This window comes from Peromyscus leucopus, chromosome 12 (assembly GCF_004664715.2).
Source record: "Peromyscus leucopus breed LL Stock chromosome 12, UCI_PerLeu_2.1, whole genome shotgun sequence".
NCBI lineage: Eukaryota > Metazoa > Chordata > Mammalia > Rodentia > Cricetidae > Peromyscus > Peromyscus leucopus.
The window spans coordinates 74,821,616-74,836,385 of record NC_051073.1 but is presented as its reverse complement, the minus strand read 5'-3'; the positions used below and the strand labels follow the sequence as shown (position 1 = coordinate 74,836,385).

Below are 14,770 nucleotides of genomic sequence, written 5' to 3'. Positions count from 1 at the left end.
ACAGGCATCTAATAAACAGAATAAATAAACACAAACAAACCAGTATAGAATGAAACAAACAGAAAAAAATTAATAAAAAACCAGAAACACATACATTCCAAAAGATACAAAAAGGTCTCATATAAACACAATATTGTAAATGTCAATAAATAGTAAAAATAACTTTAAAATTAAAATAAGCCCACAAAAAGTACTATGAGACAAAAATCATGCAAAAGTACCATTGAGTTAGTTTCATATTTGAAATTACTACTGTGATGGGACTTTGCTTAAGTGTGGTTTGTACAACTAGTGATAGTTTATTAGAGAACAATACATTTTTCTTCACAAGCAGTTATCAATTGGAGATAGCTTCTGTTTTAGAGATGGGAGCTTATGTCCACCTCTCTTCTCAGCAATGGGAACCCATCTGGCTTAAACATGTGCAGGCTCTTGTTACTCTCCTCATATTCTATATTTTTGAATAAGAGTTAATGTTTCTCAACAATTCTTGCTCATACAAACCCTCCTCTTTCTCGCCAATTGGACTCCTGGAGCTCCACCTGGGGCCTGGCCGTGGATTTCTGCATCTGATTCCCTCAGTCATTGGATGAGGTTTCTAGGGTGTTTAGCCATCCTATCACCAGAGTAGGTCAGTTCGGGCTTTCTCTTGACCATTGCTAGTAGTCTATTGTGGGGGTATCTTTGTGGATTTCTGTGGATCTCTCTAGCACTTTGCTTCTTCCTATTCTCATGTGGTCTTCATTTATCATGGTCTCTTATTCCTTGTTCTCCCTCTCTGTTCTTGATCCAGCTGGGATCTCCTGCTCCCACAGGCTCTCTTTCCCTCGACCCTTGCCCTTCATTACCCCACTCACATCCATGTTGTTTATGTAGATCTCATCCATTTCTCTATCATTGTGCCATCCCTGTGTCTTTCTTGGGGTAAGAATTGTTGAGACCAAAATTGGAAAAAGCACAGGGACAGATAGCCAAACGAATGGGAAAACATGAACTATGAACCAATGGCTGAGGAGCCCCCAACTGGATCAGGCCCTCTGGATAAGTGAGACAGTTGGCTAGCTTAATCTGTTTGGGAGGCATCCAGGCAGTGGTGCTGAGACCTGTCCTCAGTGCATGAGCTGGCTGTTTGGAACCTGGGGCTTATACAAGGACACTTGGCTCAGCCTGGGAGGAGGGGACTGGACCTGCCTGGACTGAATCTACCAGGTTGAACTCAATCCCCAGGGGAGTCTTTGCCCTAGAGGAGATGGGAATGTGGGGTGGGCTGGAGGAAAGGCGGGGGGGGGGTTGTGGGAGGTTGTGGGGGGGGACAAGGGAATCCATGGCTGATATATAAAATTAAATTTAATTATAAATTTTTTAAAAAAAGATTTCCTGTTTCTATATTAAAATAACTTCAGTACAAACTTAATATTTTTAATTCTAAATCTGACAGGTATAAAACCTAAGTTCTAAGTTTATAAAGACAACTAGCTTATAAATTGTTAAGAATAAGTTTACTTTAATTAAAAAATAAAACTTGTTGATTGATTGGCCAACCTAAACTGTAAACTGTTAAGGATAAGTTGTACTTAAGCTATAAACTATTAGAGATAGTTATCAGAATACAAATTAAAACTTGATCATCATAAATGATCAAATTCATTTTCATTTACCAGGTTTAAAGATAATTTGCCTTACTATCCAGTTTCAAGTAAAAGATAGCTCACCTAACAGATTTCAAAATGACCTTTTACTGTTCCTTTATTAAAAGAAATTCACTTTACATTGGCTATTCTCTATAATCAGTCCCTTATTTCTCCTGACAAATTTAATACATAGATGCTTTTGGATATAAAGTTTCTATAGGGATATATAGGTTTAGATATAGAGAATGTTTAGGAAAGTTAAAAAATAACTTATGATATATGAATTGCCAGTTATTAGGATAGATCAATGTAACACATACATATCTAGATATGTTATAAGTGACACATGAATCTCAGTAATAACCTAGAGATACTGAGGAGGTATGCCTAAGTTATATCTATGGATAAAGTTTTTATTGAGGTCTGAGATATATAAGCTTTAGGAATGGACTTGTATGCCTTAATACAAGAGTCTGTGGACCTCCCCAGAAGGGACACTGGGGCTAAATATAGGCTGTACCTCTTCTGCCATACAAGGTATAAAAATTGTCCCAGTAAAGGTTGATCCTGACTTTACAAAAGAAATGAAGATTATTGTACAACCCTCTACAAAAGAATTCAGATTCATGCAGGGAAGCATCTAAAGGAGCGGCTGGTATGGGTTCTAGTGATATGGCCTTCTGGGTTCAGGAAATTAAATATTCCAAACCAACTTAACACTTAAAATACAGGAGAAAAATAATTGGTTCTAGACATAAGCATGGTTGTTTCTTATATTTCAGGAAAAGATTTGCCAAGTACTTAAGACTGCTATTACTCCTTCATCCCTTATAGGTCTAGGTCAACCTAATATTATGCTAGCAGCTCAAAAATATTAAGATGGTCAGATAGATAAAATTATGCCATATTCTGCCCATATGTCAACCACTATACCTAACACACTATGGGAAAGAGACATACTGTAACAAATGGATGTACCATTAGTCTCTGCTGTGAACTAATATCATCTCAAATGCACTAGATGGGTTTTAAACTTAAAGGAACTTGAATAAACAAGCTCAAGGCATAATTGAGCCCATTATTCCAGAAATCATAAATGGCAGACATAGCCTAGGTTATCAAGATTTATCCTAGGAGCCACTATCTGCCTCACCGCTGACCACATTTCAAGTAAATCTGATGCTCCTATCTGGGTTAAGCAATGACCTTTAAATGCTGAGAGAATTGTAATTGCTACCTGTTTGGTGGAGGAAAAACTTAAATATTGGGCATATCAAGCCCCCCACAAGACCTTAAATCACCCCAATATCTTTTTATTCAGGAGAATCAGGCTTATAGACTGTTACAAGACCTTAAGAAATTAAACAAAATTTATTAAAGTCAAGGGAAATCTCACAGCCTGGCTTGCCATCTCCCACGGCCATCTCCAGAAATAAAAAAAAATCATCATCAGTGTACAAGATTGCTTCTTTGCCATACCTCCTCACTCTAAAGATTGTCAGCATTTCATTTTTAGCTTGCCTACTCACCCTGATGCGATGGAGGCCAAAGCTGACATACAGAGCAGGAAATGGGAGTTCTGTTTATCCAGGACTCATTCATTGAACAGAATTCCTCCTTTTATATATACAGATTAACTATCAGAACTGTCAATTATAGCTTCCTCACAGTTAACCAACCTAATGATAATATATATGTATGTATATATGTATATGTATATACATATATATTGCAATACATTTATTGCACAGATGATATTATATTTATGTCAAACCATGAAACTTATGAGTCTATAGATTGACAGCTCTACAGGATATACTGGCACCTTTTCTTATGTCTGCCCAACAATTACAAATTCTCTCCCTCCCTATGGAAGCTCACCCATGAGACTTACATCCTTATGATTTATGGTTATAAAATAAGAAGTAATACACCATATATTTCACTGCTTTTCAATTTTAGGAATGCCTTGAGCTCATATATAGACAATAGCCATACATATACTTCAAGAGTATATGTAAAAAAAAATAGAATTAGTGCTTAATTTTTCATATCTCCCACTACAGGTATTCTTTATTACCCCCAGGCCAAGCCACAAAGTCACACCTAAGCCTCTAGGACCTTCTCACTGGTATTTAAAGGGGTCCTGATATTTTCATACTGTCACGAAGAGGATATGCTTACATGTCTTCACAGGACATTGACCTGCCTTTATGAATCCTGGATCGCCTGGTCACACCATATACTAGGCAGCTGCAGGACAAAGGCGCTCTAAAGCTGCCAGACTGAATACAGGCTGATATTTACCTCTAGATTCTTAAATATTGAGCTTTGAATATGAATAAATTGATACAATTCCAGATCCTTTTGATGAACTCTTCATCAATGATATAAAACTTATAGAAATATGATTAGAAATAATAATTCTGTTCTAAATGTATTTTATTAATTTTTGTCAAAAGATAAATGAGACTTGAGAGATATATAAATGACACATTTCAGATTTCATTCTCTGGCTATCCTGATGTTTTGTTGAGACTCCAAGGATTCATATTTTGCTCTGATAAAATTTACCACTATTATATTGCTAACATGTCTAAGATTTTGTCTGGTTCTTATAAGCTTCAGGAGATCAAAATTTGCCAACGCTTACAAGCCAAGGAAGGACTGGGAGGAATACAACCTAACTACAGTTCTTCTTTTTTTTTTTTTCCTTTTATTTTATTTTACAATACCATTCAGTTCTACATATCAGCCACGGATTCCCTTGTTCTTCCCCCTCCTGCCCCCCTCCCCTTCCGACCAGCCAACCCCCCATTCCCACCTCCTCAAGGGCAAAGCCTCCCCCCTCCCCAGGACTGAGATCGACCTGGTAGACTCAGCCAGGCAGGTCCAGTCCCTTCCTCCCAGATTGAGGCAAGCGTCCCTGCATAAGTCCCAGGTTTCAAACAGCTAACTCATGCAATGAGCCCAGGACCTGGTACCACTGCCTAGATGCCTCCCAAACAGATCAAGCCAATCAACTGTCTCACCTATTCAGAGGGCCTGATCCAGTTGGGGGCCCCTCAGCCTTTGGTTCATAGTTCATGTGTTTCCATTCATTTGGCTATTTGTCCTTGTGCTTTATCCAATCTTGGTTTCAACAATTCTTGCTCATATAAACCCTCCTCTTTCTTGCTAATTAGACTCCTGGCGCTCCACCCGGGGCCTAGCCATGGATGTCTGCATCCAGATTCCTCATCCCTTGGATGGGGTTTCTGCCATGACTATTAGGGTCTAGCATGAAAACAAATGTGATGAACTAGTTTTATCTATCATTTTTGTTGTTTGAACAAAAGATAATTAATTAATTAATTTAACATGACACACATGGTATGGTGTTTCATTCCTGCGATCCCAGCATTCAGAAATCTGGTGCAGAATTGATTGTTTGAGGTATCTAGACTTAAGGACTGTATTGACACATGCCTTTAATCCCAGCATTTGGAAGGCAGAGTATCAAGGACTATGGGGGTCCAGCCCCTCAATTATTCCCTCCCAGGGTCTGGGAAGAATCTACAACCAGCTGATAATTAATCTTTGATGAAAAGAAATGAGTCTATGTACATGAAATTCCTTAGTCCTTATATTTTATTATTCTGTCAGTTTTCTCTCTACAAGCTTATACTTTACTCTCATTTTTAGCTTCTTTCTTACCCAATTTCTCTTTACATTTATCTGTTTCCCCTCCATGTTCTATCTTAATTCCTTCATCTAGTTCTGTCCCTTCTAGGTTCTCATCCATCTAGTTCTTTCCCATATCAGCTCCTCTCCTATCTCCTTCTCTCTCATCTTGTTCTTCCTCAGCTGTTCTTCCCCATCTGGCTCTTCCTCATCTTCCATCTCATTCCTCTAGTACTCTTTTCTAGCCCTTTAATCTAGTTGTTCCCCATCTCAGTTTGTTCCTCTCAAGTTCTTACCCATCTAGTTCTTCTATTCTCTTTTCTCTTCTCTGTCCTCCGTTCTCCATGTTCTACTTAAGTCTCCCAGGAATCTAGTTGTATCAAGCCCCTGGTCAAGCAAGGTCACCAGGCTTGAATTCTACAGGGTCATAAAGGCAGGTAAGAATTTTTCCTCAGGCAGTGATCACCAGGCTTTCTTTTACAATCCAAAATGGGAGTGGTAAGAGAGGAGGTCAACTGAGTGCTAATGACCGGATCTATGTGCAGAGTCTACATTCCTAGAAGTTGTTAGGAAAGAAGTTAGGGGTAGGAGTGGGGGGTGGGGATGGGAATGCGGCGGATTCCCCGGGTCTGCGCCCGTAGATGGCCCCAGCCAGCCGCCCTGCATGCGACCCGGGTGACTGGTGACACCTCCCCCGCAGGGACAAGCCATGTTCAGCTCGAGCGCCAAGATCGTGAAGCCCAATGGCGAGAAGCCGGACGAGTTCGAATCTGACATCTCCCAGGAGCTGCTCGAGCCGGAGATGAACTCCGCTCTCAAGGCGCAGCTGCGGGAACTGAACATCACCGAGGCCAAGGAAATTGAAGTTGGTGGTGGCCCGAAAGCTATCATAATTTTTGTACCAGTTCCTCAGCTGAAGTCTTTTCAGAAAATCCAAGTCTGACTGGTTGGTGAATTGGAGAAAAAGTTCAGTGGGAAGCACGTGGTCTTCATTGCTCAGAGGAGGATTCTGCCCAAGCCAATTCGGAAAAGCCCCACGAAAAATAAGCAGAAGCGCCCCAGAAGCCGCACCCTCATTGCGGTGCAGGATGCCATCCTCGAGGACTTGGTCTTCCCAAGTGAGATTGTGGGGAAGAAGATCCGTGTGAAACTGGATGGCAGCCGGCTCATAAAGGTTCATTTAGACAAAGCCCAGCAGAACAACGTGGAGCACAAGGTTGAAACTTTTTCTGGTGTGTATAAGAAGCTCACAAGCAAAGATGTTAATTTTGAATTCCTGGAGTTTCAGTTGTGAAGAAAATGACTGAATAAAGTGTCATTCATAGTTAAAAAAAAAAAAAAGAAGTTAGGGGTCTTTTAGTAAGGTTGTATAAGAAAGGAAGGTCTAGGGGCTGGAGAGATGGCTCAGAGGTTAAGAGCACTGCTTGTTCTTCCAAAGGTCCTGAGTTCAATTCCCAGCAACCACATGGTGGCTCACAACCATCTGTAATGAGATCTGGTGCCCTCTTCTGGCTTGCAGTCATACATGCTGTATACATAATAAATAAATAAATCTTAAAAAAAAAAAAAAAAAAAAAGGAAGGTCTAAGCTAAACTGTAAAGCTATTAAATGTCCACCTGACCTAGGTGGTGTCTCCTTGTGGAATTAAATCAGGAGACTTGCATATGGGCTGTTATCACTATTAGTCCTTGAAAGTGGCTAAGGGAAATACTTGATTCCAGAGAAAGCCTTTCCTGAGGCTGTTCTCCAAATACCTGGAATGTGTATGTCCACAGTGATCAGTCCACACTGTTAGCACTTCTTAGGGAAAAGTCAATTGGGAAAACTATGAAGACACACATGATTTTCATAACAGAATACAGCTGATATATAACAAGCCAAATAACCCCAAAAACTCCTTGGAATTTGGCTTCTTCTGGAGGAATTCCCTGATCCCTCCAGGTAGTGACTTTGTCATAACCAGCTGAGTTCTTATGATATATTCCTGCGGCCTGCAGCAGTTCCCGTTTTTTTTTGTTGTTGTTGTTGTTTAGTTAAAAGAAGTTTTCATTCTCTCTAGAACAACGACTATGTAGATAAACTTAAATTTGGGGATTTCTGAAAAATGATAAGTAATGATTAATTAATATTGATATTTAATCAATATTGTACCTATAATATATACTTATAATAATCAATAGTCTATATAGGTGGCAGGCTGAAAATTAGTTTAGCCATCTAATAGGTATAGCTGTATATAATTACAATATCTCTGTCTCAGAAAGGGAGCAGATGAGTAACATAAAAAAACTATCCTTAGCTAGTATGGCATAATATGGTCAAAAGTGTCTGAATACCATGATTATAATTTATCAAAAAGAAATGGGTAATTTGGAATGTTAACTCTATCTATTAATCTTTGGTTAGTGGTATTAATTTGGTTAACCTGTATTTTAAGGAGGCATAGTTAACAAGTTACCTGAGTCATGAGCACCTGTGGGACTAAGGCTGCAGCTGAAGCTTACCTAGTTTAAATTTGTAATCAAGGCAATATTAAACCACTAGCTGTGAGAAAACAGTAATAACTTGTGTCAGGGTATACATGGCAAGACTTCCGTACAGAACAATTGTGAAGTACATGAGGAGAATGTCTGCTAGTACATACATTTCAGGATCATGCACAGAACTTATACAATTAATAATAGAGCATTTTTTAAGGGCAGTCCAGCCTCTGGGCTGGAGAGTTCAGTTCAGAAAAAAGAAGGGTATTTGACAAAGGGGGCTGTAGAAGTTGTCTGTGGTTACTTCCTGCTGATATGGGGGCGAAGCTGGGGGTCTTGAAGGCTGGAATACAGTGGAAACGCAGGAAGTGCAGGCTGATTCAGGCTCTGTGAGACAAGCAGTGTAGCAGAATTTCTGGCTGGAGGGTGTGACTCAGGGCTCGGCCAGAGAGCACATCGGTGTGGGCTGGAGGGTGGGGTGCAGACCTGCAGCTAGACAGCATGTCCATGGTCCAGAGGATCAAAACCCGTAACTCTTTAAATGGTTAGAATCTGCTGGAAACAAATATGTGTATCAATGGTAAAACATGGAGCCGAGGAGTTTAAAGATGAGGAGTTTTAAAGAGGAAACTTTTTTTCTTAGGTGTGACTATGGGATATTAAATGCATGGTTAGCAGATGAGAGAAGGGGACACCAGTTCAGGGAGAAGGAAGGCTCCTTCCCTACCCAGAGAAGAAAAAGAAATTTTGTAAGTAGGAGATAAGAAATGTAGTTAGGTTGTATTCCTCCCAGTCCTTCTTGGCTTGTAAGTTAGGTTGTATTCCTCCAAGTCCTATTTGGCAAGCTAGATATGAAGTCCTTATCAGGAGATAGGAAGAGTGTGTGATCAAATAACAACAGCAATAACAATGGTGGTGAAGGATGATAAAAATGATTATAATGTCAGCAAAACCTTAGCATTGGTGACACAAACACCAGATTTCACCTCCAACAACCCAGCTACCCTTGCTGAGTAGAATAGTATTACTCTTGATTTTAAGCACATAAATATCCAGTGAATTATAGATGATAACACTATTTAAGACTTCTTTGTTGTTTGTAAGTGAACTAGTTTTATCCATCATTTCTGATGTTTGAGCAAAAGATAATTAAATAATTAATTTAACATGATACACATGGTATGGTGTTTCATTCCTGTTATCCCAGCATTCCGAAATCTGGTGCAGAATTGACTGTTTGAGGTATCTAGACTTAGGGCTGTGTTGACACATGCCTTTAATCTCAGCACTTGGAAGGCAGAGGCTAGTGGATTTCTGAATTCAAGACCTATGTGGTTTACAGAGCCAATTCCAGGCCAGCCAGGGCTACATAGAGAAACCCTATCTCAAAATCCAAAAAGAGAGTGGAGGGGAGGTCGGGGGGGGGGGGGGGATAGGAGGAGAGGATGAATGACAAACTGTAGATGGGCTGTAAAACAAATGATTACATTTAATTAATTAAAAATCCAAAAGGAAAGACTGTGATACACTGTGACATTCAAAATAAAATAAATATAAACATGATTATATGCCATATCAGTACAGCTGAATGGAACCAGGAACTTATCTTTATATGTATATTGCGTGTGTGTGTGTGTGTGTGTGTGTGTGTGTGTGTATGTATGTATATATATATATATATATGTGTGTGTGTGTATGTATATGTATATATATGTATTATATGTGTTGATAATAATGTAGATATAATTAGTTTGGGAAAAAGATATGACACTCATTGTCTGGGATAGAAAGAGAAATACAAATTCAGAGTTTATTTATGAATTTCTCAAAAAATATTAAAAGAACATATATTTTATTGTACTATTGTCCTGTGCCTAAGGATTTCCTCGGTGAATCCCTCCTCATGCTGCTCAGGATTCTGCCTGTGTCCTAAAGGTACCCTGTTTTGTGACCCACAGTTGTGATATAAATATACAACATGCATAGTCTCACAAACATACACAGACACACATTCATGGAAAGGAGCATGAATGTTGTCCCCAGGGCAGGGATTAGGATCAGACTTTGTCTGCTACCCCACACACCAGGGTTACCAGTTCTCTGTACTAGCCACAGGATGTTGGAGCATGTGAAATAAACAGAGAGTAAAGTGGATTCCTGAACTGCAACTTTTCAGTTTACAAGGACTTTGGAGTCAGTTGAAAAGTGAAGGAAGTTTCTGCTCTTAGACTCTTCCACCAGCAGAGGGTAGCAGGGTAGCATCCAGGAGCAGCCAAGCCTGAGAATGGGGCTGTGCAGGGGAAGTTGAGCCTGTGATGCTAGGCTGAGAAATCTAAAAGTGTCAAGGGACCAGTTTTAACTGCCAGTGAAGACATTCTGAGAATCACATAACACCATCACTCCAGGACATAGGCAGAAGCCATGCATAGTGAGGGACTCACCGGGAAGTGCTCTGGCTGGGTGGAATCTCAGGTGTGAACCTTGGTGTCTCTACCATGGCTGTAATTCATTGGGAAAAGCACTCTGAGTCCAGTGGGAAATCCACTGTAGGAGAACTGACCCCAGGATCAGTTTCTTGCCCTCAGGGTCATGGTTCCTGCACTATACCTTCTGCTGTGTCACAGGTCAGTAGTGATCTCTCAACAAGACCAAGTGTACGCCATGGACAAGGCAAAGAAAGATGCACAGCCTTGCTAAGAACAGCTCAGCAGTTTGGAGACTATCATGGACATTGCCTGCAGGGTTACTGTGATAGGGGGAATTTCTGAGCCAAGAGACTCTTGAATGAGTTGGGCTCCACCCTCTCATCAGTTTCTGCATCACAGCTTTGAAGTATTTTCTCCACACAGGCCTCCATGGGGAGCCCCAGAGAAGGGTAAATTTGCATAACCACAGAACATCCACTACCCTCAAAAGGACTGAAAGAGAATAAAAGCCTGATTAGCCTGGTTGTGCTGTGACTTCCAGGATCCAGACCTCTGTGGCATCTCCACCATGGCCTGGCTGTTCCTCCTGCTCCCCTTCCTCTCCCTCTGCACAGGTGAACTACCCAGACTCAGTCAGATGTTTCAGCCTACAGACATTGTCTAGCCCTGAATCCTGAGTCCTGTTCTGGTAGAGGGTTTAGATGGCCTTATAAATGGCATTGTTCAATATCCTTAGCATCCTTCTCATTTCTTTTGCAGGTTCCATAGACTCCTATATACTGACTCAACCTCCTTCAGTATCAGTGGCTCTAGATCAAAAAGCCACAATCACCTGCTCTGGAGAAAAACTCTCAGCCAAGTATGTTAACTGGTACCAGCAGAAGCCAGGCCAGGCGCCTGTGCTGGTCATATATGGAAATAATAACCGTCCCTCTGGCATCCCAGACCACTTCTCTGGCTCCAAGTCAGGGAACACGGCCACCTTGACCATCAGCAAAGCCCAGGCTGGAGATGAAGCTGATTATTACTGTCAGAGATGGGATAGCACTGATGTTGCCCACAATAACACAGGCAGATGAGGAAGTAAGACACAAACCCCTTCTCTCCTGTGACAGTGGCAACTCATTTCCTAGTTTAACTTGCAGAGTTGCTTCCCTGCCCTTTGCAAGGATTTTGTTTCCTGATGCAAAGTGACCAAGCATACAGGACTAAGATGTCAACTGCTGAGTCTTATTCCTTAGACTCTACCAGGCAGAATATGTGGTGACCTTCAGATTCCATCAGAGAAAGGGTTTTATTCCTAAGTTTTATTTTTTATTTTTGGCTTTTTGAGACAGAGTTTCTCTGTGTATTTTTGGTGTCTGTAGTGGATCTTGCTCTGTAGACCAGGCTGGCCTCGAACTCACAGAAATCCACCTGGCTCTGCCTACCAAGTGCTGGTATTAAAGGCATGCACCACTGCCACCACGCTATTCCTAATTTTTAACAGATTTACTAAGAGATATCCATTGTGCAAATTAGTGCATTTTGTTGTTTATTTAATTTTTTTTTAGGTTTTTGACATTTGTGTTGATTATATTCACACTCATCTTTTCTCCTTTTTTTTTCTAGCTCTCCCTTCAAAAATATTGTAAGTGTGCTTGTGAATTATAAGGAATCTTCTTACAGCCTAACAAGTGTGCAGTTAGAGCTGAGAAGACAAGTCAATAAGAAAGAATTGCTTCCCTCTACCTACCAGCTCCACCGTTATGACCTATTCTCCCTAGAATACATACAGAAGTCATGTCCTACATTCCTTACTGACACAAAAATTGTACACAGCTCTGAGGTTTACTTTGAGGCAAGTGCTGTGTTTGTGAAAGACTTACAGCAACAGGATCAGGAAGTCCAGGGCAATTGAACCTTCCATGCAGAGCGTGGACAGGGAGACAGAAGCCTTGAGTCCAGCACACTTCCTCACTGCCCACTACCCATGGATCTCATTCTCTGTCCTCCCAACCCCTTTGTAGACATGAATTTGTAAAATACACATTTAATGGAATAAAAGAGCCACCATCCAGCATTGTCTTTGGTTATAGATCCAAGAATAAACTTGCTTCACTCCCTATCAGCTAGGACTCTAGAATTTTGCCTTTCATTAGCAATTCTATGGATTTGGATTCCATATCACTGTTTTTCCATGTACTTTCCACCCTTACCATGGAGGCAGGAGAACTAGTCATGAACAGGTCTGGCCCTTTGAGACATCAAGCCTGCCCATTCCTTCTAGCAGCCATCACAGAGGATACAAAAGTATGTAGGAAAACTATATTCAAGAGGAAAGTAGGAAATTATGGATGGGAATATACTCAATGTACATAATATGCTTGTCTGAAAACATCCTCATGTAACATGGGACTAAGTACAATGAAAAGAGACCATGAAAATTTAAAAAGTAAGAAAAATAGCAGCATTCAGTATTTTCAAAATATAGGGAAATTATTGAAATTTCAAAAGCACATAATTGAATTTTATAAAAACAAAAACAATGGTGTTTAAGATTATGAACAAAGGTACACTAAGTGATTGACCAAAGATTAGCCATTATAAAAGTAAATATCAATAACATTGAGACAGACTGTAGAAACTTTTAAAAATATATTCTTCACTCATATATTACATACCAACTGTAGTTTCTCCACTCTCTCAGTCCCTCCAACTTCCCTCTTCCCTGAAATACATTCTTCCTCTGTTTCCTGCCAAAAACAGTGCAAGCCTCTAAGGGATATCAACTGAACATGGCATACTAATTTACAATAAGACTAGGACAAATCCTCATATCAAGGTTGGAAGAGGCAACTCAGTAGGAGGAAAGCAGTCCCAAGAGTGATAAGGCAAAAGAATCATAGACAGCCCCGGTTGTGACAGTTAGGAGTCCCATAAGAACACAAAGCTACCCTACAATAACACATACATAGCAGACCTGACTCAGATCCATACAGGGTCCATGATTGTCACTTCAGCCTCTGTGAGGCCCTGTGAGTTGATTCTGTGGGCCAGGTTCTCCTGGTGTTGTGAGTCCTCTGGCACCTACAATCCTTCCTCCCTCTCTTCTGCAGGCTTTCCCTAGCTTTGCCTAGTGTTTGGCTGCTGGTTTTTGTATCTGCTCTCAGTTTTTCGATGGTACCTCTCTGATGGCAATTGGGCTAGGCATCCTTCTATGAGTACAGCAGATTATCATTAGGAATCATTCTTTTGAGTGTTTAGACTGTTTAATTCATATTATATATATAATTTATTTATTTAATTAGAATTAAATATATTTATTTATAATATATACACACACGTATATACATACATACATATACATACTGTCATACACACACACACACACACACACACACATACACACGTTTGGTCATGTGTCGTTCAATCCCAGGTCTCTGGTGTATCCAGCATCTGATTCCTGTTCATAAAGGCAGTCTCTGGCATGGGCTCCCTCCAGTGGATGGGCCTCAAATTGGATCAGTCATTGGTTGAGCACTTTCACAAATTCAGAGACTTTTACCTCAGCACATCTAGCAGACAGGATAGATTGTAGGTCAGAGTTTTGTAGCTCTGTTGATGTCCCAGTACTGCTTCTGGAAGCCTTGCTTGGTTATAGCAGATGGCCAGGTCAGGTCTAGTATCTCCCACTAAAAGAAATCTCTAGGGCCACTCTCATAGATTTCAGGTAGTTTGCACTCACTAAGTTTTGAGGCCACATTCATCCTAGTACCCAAACCACATAAAGATTTGACAAAAAAAGGAAATTACAGATCAATTTCCATCATGGACATAGATGCAAAACTAGTCAATAAGAATACCCACAAACTGAATTAAAAAAAAAAAGTCAAAAAGATCATCCACCAGGATCAAGTAGCCTTGTCCCATATATGCAGGATGGTTCAACACATGAAAATCAGTCAATGTATTCCTCTATATAAACAATCTAGAAAGAAAAAAATATGATCACCTCATTTGTTGCTGAAAAAAAGTTGATCAAACCAATGCCTTTTCATGATAAAAGTCTTGAAGAGATCAGAGTTAAAATGGACACATCTAAACAAAATAAAGGCAATTTACAACCAGCCTATAGCCAACATCAATTAAATGGAGGGAAACTTAAAACTGTTAAAGATAAAGTATGCACATAAGTCTCTACATATAGTTTAATGTTGGAATACTTGAGTTAAATATGTTAAGTCTTATGCTGGATCCACAGAATCTATCCTCCAATAATAATGAAAAATTGAAAGTATTTTCAGGACATCAATGAGTTTTCTAAGTCAGTGTGCAGTTTTCCAGTTCTCTCTCTCTCTCTCTCTCTCTCTCTCTCTCTCTCTCTCTCTCTCTCTCCTGTGTGTGTGTGTGTGTGTGTGTGTGTGTGTGTATTTGTGGGTGTGGTCATTTCTGTGAAGTCATTTTCAAGGTAACAAACTGAACACAGTATTTCAAAAAGGAATGATCAAAACATTTCTGCACTTGATAAAATATAGCAAGTCAACATGTGAAAGAACAATAAACTGAAGCTGAGAAAAAGTCACAATA

General features: G+C 40.1%; 1 protein-coding gene, 1 pseudogene and 1 gene segment (V, D, J or C); 2 read left to right on the top strand and 1 right to left on the bottom strand.

Annotated features, from left to right (window-relative positions):
* Positions 1-14,770, top strand: part of LOC114687105 (immunoglobulin lambda-1 light chain-like) — an 826,243-nt gene that overhangs the window by 411,670 nt on the left and 399,803 nt on the right. The window lies entirely within an intron of this gene.
* Positions 1-14,770, bottom strand: part of LOC119088814 — a 622,476-nt gene that overhangs the window by 496,797 nt on the left and 110,909 nt on the right.
* LOC114688046 lies at positions 5,989-6,635 on the top strand (annotated as a pseudogene).